Source organism: Camellia sinensis, chromosome 2 (assembly GCF_055761805.1).
Source record: "Camellia sinensis isolate YWXY chromosome 2, ASM5576180v1, whole genome shotgun sequence".
Lineage (NCBI taxonomy): Eukaryota > Viridiplantae > Streptophyta > Magnoliopsida > Ericales > Theaceae > Camellia > Camellia sinensis.
The window spans coordinates 209021861-209027440 of record NC_138962.1 but is presented as its reverse complement, the minus strand read 5'-3'; positions in this window follow the sequence as shown (position 1 = coordinate 209027440).

Genomic DNA, 5580 nt, shown 5'->3' with positions numbered 1-5580 from the left:
TTAATTTAGACGAGATTTTAGTCGAACACTCCGCCTCTGCCTCACCTGAGGGTTGGGGAGATTCAGAGGACATAATCAGAGGACTGCACCCAGGCCTTGGCCTGTTGATGGGTCGGCCAGTTTATATCCAGGTTGATCCTACCGATGTTCCACATTTACTATGGAGGCAAAGCTTTGTCGATATACGCAGACGTTTTCTTGGACCATCTCGTGTCCTTGGCGTTGCCCCGGGACATGACTGCCCACACTATATTATAGGCCCTCTACCCCTAGAGTTTGTGGCCAGAAGGGGGAACATGTACCCTGAGGATTATATTTTCACCACAGTCCCTAACCCGCTAGAGATAATTAATATTCAAAATGTTGACTTTAATAATGACCTGTCATATATTGAGACACTTGGCTGGATTGTCAACCGAGCATTTTTGGGATACATACAGTCCACCCCCATTTTCACAGTTCAAGTAGTGTGGATGTGTTTTGGTGTAGACCAGTAGGGGTGGGAATTTGAGCTTTTTATGCAACACTATTTTCCATGGTTTTTTGGCCCATTTGACCCATTACTCTAGATTTGGGTAGAGGAAAATCTTTGTGTATGCTGACCATGATGTGTTCTAATCCCTTTTTTTGTTGTCTCTTTGTTTTTGTTTACCACAAGGATGGGACACTAATGTATTCTGACTGATGTAATATGAATTGTAAAAAAAATGTAAAGTTGCCATCTCATATAAATATAGATTGCGGTACACATGGTTATATATATGCTGCGTTGTGAATGTAATGCCTCGTTTATTACTTTGTCGAATGGCCAATGATGGTAATGGAAGTGAGACATCAGTCAGTGGCACTGAATCGATGGAAAGAATAATGGAAAGAGCGGTTACTAGCTTTTTGTAAGCCTTACAGACCAACATCAACAATGGGATGCCAGAACGACGAAAAGAGCCAGTTACCATAAAATAGTTCCAGGATATGAAACCCACTACATTTACCGGCGGCCCATACCCAATGGTAGCAAAAACTTGGGTTAAAGACATGGAAAAGATTTTTCGCGCCCTACCCTGCACCAAAAGACAAAAGGTAACTTTCGCCACTTTCACTTTCAAAGACAATGCACAAGAATGGTAGCTTCTCACTCTGGCCAAAGAAGAAATTACGACTTGGGTAAGATTCTTGGAAGTATTCTACGAAAAATACTTCCCAGATTCATTGCGGGAACAAAAGGCATCCGAATTCATACATCTAAAGCAAGGAACCATGACGGTGGTCGAATACGAGAGCAAGTTCACTCAACTCGCTAGGTTTACAACATATGTCATCCCCATTGAAACTCGAAAAGAAAGAAAATTCGAAGCAGGATTGGATGTTGAAATTAAAGACAGGCTTAAGGTCTTAAAATTGCCAACCTATGCAGAAGTGGTAGACTGGGCGTACATTGCAGAAAAAGGGATTAAAGCCTCGTGTTCCGGGGAACCAAGCCACAACAAGAGATTTTGGGAAAGAGACAACAGAAGACTCGATGTTGCGCCTCCTAAAAAGGTGAATATGGGCACAACTAGCTCAGGCCATCAAGGTCCTACCAACCCTCGAGGTGGCACTGTTCCAATTTGACCCACTTGTGGGAAAGCTCATTGGGGATAATGCCATCGAGACACGGGAGCATGTTTTAAATGCGGTCAAGATAGCCACTTGCTGAGGGATTGTCCAAAACTGACTAATCCTACAGCCAGCCCCTCTGTCCAGTCAGGAAACCCGCAGGACCTAGAGGAGAGAGGAAGGACCAAAAACGTCAAGGGTGGGCTTTCGCCTTAATACCTGGAAAACCAAAAGTTACCGAAAACGTTGTGTCAGCCCAACGACTTCTAAGAAAGGGTTGTGATAGTTATATTTGTTATGTGATTGATACACAAAAAGAGGCCCCACCGTTGATGCAATCCTCGTGATTCGAGAATTCTCGGATGTTTTTCTTGAAGATCTACCCGGTATTCCGGTTGATCAGGAGATCGAATTCACCATTGAAACCCAACTTGGCACACAACCAATATCAAAAACTCATTATCGCATGTCAATGACAGAATTGAAAGAGCTGAAGACTCAAATCCAGAACTACTGGACAAATGTTTCATTCGACCTAGTACCTTGCCCTGGGGAGCTTCAGTATTGTTCGTAAAGAAAAAGGATGGTATGATAAGATTATGCATTAATTACCGGGAGCTGAACAAGGTCACCATCAAGAATCGATATCCTTTGCCATGAATCAATGACTTGTTCGATCAACTTCAAGGCGCCTAAGTATTTTTCAAAATCGACTTGAGTTCTGGCTATCATCAGCTAAAAGTCAAAACGGAAAGCATCGAAAAAACTACTTTCAGAACTCATTACGGCACTACGAGTTTCTTGTCATGCCTTTTGGCGTCACAAATGCCCCAGCAGCCTTCATGGACCTCATAAACCGAGTGTTCAAACCCTATCTTGATGAGTTCATCATCCTCTTCATTAACGATATCCTTATATACTCCAAGTCACCAGAGGCCCATGAGTAGCACTTGCGAACAGTTCTATAAACACTACGTGATCACAAACTTTATGCCAAGTTGAAGAAATGTGATTTCTGGATCACTAGTGTACACTTTCTCAGTCACGTCATTAACAAAGATGGCATCTCGGTTGACCCCCAAAAGGTTACAACAATCGTAGACTGGTCACAACTTACTAATGTATCAAAAATTTGAAGTTTCTTGGGTCTAGCAGGCTATTATCGACGCTTCATGCAAGATTTCTCAAAAATAGCATCACCCTTGAGCCAGCTAACTCAGAAGAACACACCCTTTGAATGGACTGATAAACAAGAGTGTTGCTTCCAAGAATTAAAAAGTCGACTTGTGTTAGCTTCTATACTAGCACTCCCTACAGGAGTAGATGGGTTTGTAATCTATAGTGATGCCTTCTACAATAGTTTGGGTTGCATTCTCATGCAAAACGGAAAAGTCATTGCTTATGCGTCGCGACAATTAAAGACTCACGAGAAGAACTACCCGACTTATGATTTGGAATTGGCTGCGGTAATCTTTGCTCTCAAAATCTGGCGTCATTATCTCTATGGTGCAACCTGTGAGATTTACACTGATCACAAAAGTCTTAAATAGTTGTTCACACAGAAGGAATTGAATATGAGGCAACGGAGGTGGCTAGAATTTATGAAAGACTATGATGTAGAAATCTATCACCATCTATGCAAAGCTAACGTGGTGGTAGACGCACTGAGCCAAAAGATGACGAGAAGTTTGGCATGTACTCTCGTTTCCCGCAAGATCAATGGACTACTCGTCAACATAACCGTGAACCTACATTGATTGAAGAAATTAAAGCGCACCAACGGGAAGATAAACTTTTAAAGAAAAAGTACGAAAAGCAAAAGAGTACGCCTGATCCTGATTTCACTATAAGCAATGGGATACTAAAATTTCGGAATCGAATTTGCATACCCGACATCCCGGAACTCAAGAAGAAGACACTGGAGAAAGCTCATAACTCGAGATTTGCAGTCTACCCTGGCAACACAAGGATGTACCATGATCTGAAGGAATACTACTGGTGGACTGGAATGAAAAGAGGCATAGCAAGCCATGTCTCCAAATATCTGTATTGTCAGCGTGTTAAAGCAGAACATCAGAGACCTGCAGGACTGCTGCAACCACTCCCTATTCCTGAATGGAAATAGGAACACATTATTATGGAATTCGTGGTCGGGCTACCATAGTCATTTTTGAAGAATGATGCAATATGGTTTATAGTAGACCGATTGACGAAGTCAGCGCATTTTCTACCAATCAAAATCATGTACTCCCTTAATAAGTTTGCCACTTTATATATCAAGGAAATTATTCGTTTGCATGGTATCCCAGTTTCGATCGTGTTTGACCGAGACCTCCGCTTTGTGTCTCACTTTTGGAACAAATTACAAGAAGCTTTGGGAACCACACTAAAGTTTAGCACTACGTATCACCCACAAACTGATGGACAATCTGAAAGAACAATCCAGACGTTGGAAGACATATTACATGTATGCGTGTTGGACCTCAAAGGTAGCTGGGATGAGCACCTACCTTTAGTGGAATTCACCTATAACAACAGCTATCAGGCAAGCATTGGAATGACGCCATACAAAACTCTGTATGGAAGGAGATGTCGATTATCTCTGTGCTAGACAGAAGTCGGGGACAGAAAATTCTTAGGCCCTGAGATCGTACAAGTCATAAGTGTGAAAATCCAACTCATCCAACAGCGAATTCGCACTGCTCAGAGCCGCCAGAAAAGTTATGCAGATACTCGGAGACAGGACTTGGAATTTTAAGTAGGGGATCATGTGTTCCTCAAGATCTCACCAACAAGAGGAGTGACCCGATTCAGAAAGCGAGGAAAGCTAAACCTACATTACATCGAGCCATTCGAGATATTGGAAAGGATTGGTCCTGTAGCCTATTGCCTCGCACTACCTTCTGAACTATCCAATGTCCACAATGTGTTTCATGTTTCAATGCTCCGACGGTACCTCTGAGATCCAGAACATGTCGTCGATTATGAGAACCTGGAAGTTCAAGAAGATCTCTCTTATTGAGAGCAACCAGTGCAGATTCTCGATCGTCGTGATCAAATTCTCCGAAACAAGACCATACCGCTGGTAAAGGTCTTATGGCGAAATCATCGTATCGAAGAAGTTACGTGGGAAACAGAAAGTCAAATGCGAGCCAAATACCTACACCTTTTCGAAAATTAAGGTACGTCAAGTTTGGGGACAAACTTCTATTTAGGAGGGGAGAAATGTGACATCCCAAAATATTTAATTAATACCACAACCAACCACGATTATTAATAAATAATAATAATCTATAATAGTAAAATAAAAGAATTAATTTTGTGATTGTATGCGATAAAGTAAAATTTAATAATAATAATAAGAATAATAATAATGGAAGTAATAAAATAAATAAGCTATACGTGTCATGTAAATTAATTTGTCATTGTGGTTATCAAATATGTGAAGGAGAAATTTATTTAGGGCTAAGTTAATCACTAATTAATGTGAAAAGATTAGCATGTATAAATATAATTAAACGAATTAAATACCACATAAATATTTATAGTTAAATATAATTATGGTTGTATGTGATGATATATTATTAAATAAATAAATATATAAATCTAATTTGACATTGGGTTATCAAATATAGGATTAATTAGGGATTATTATTTGAGGCTAAATTAACGCAAATACAAAACTATAATACTAGTTGAGCCAAATTAGAGTTAAAGATAGTAAATAAATAGTAATATTAATAAGCGCATATGACATAAGGCCAATCAGTTTTCATCATTAATTAATAGATTATAATCTTAGATTATAATATTTCAGGAGAGATAGTTAATTGCCACCTATATCATCTAGCTTTAGGAAGCATGAATCACCCTATGTAGGCATCATTGGTTTGTATGTATATATGAAGTTTTTTTTTTTGGGGGGAGGCGGGGGGACTGCGTCAGAGGAAAATGAATGAGGAAAATATAGGAGAGTGAAATAAA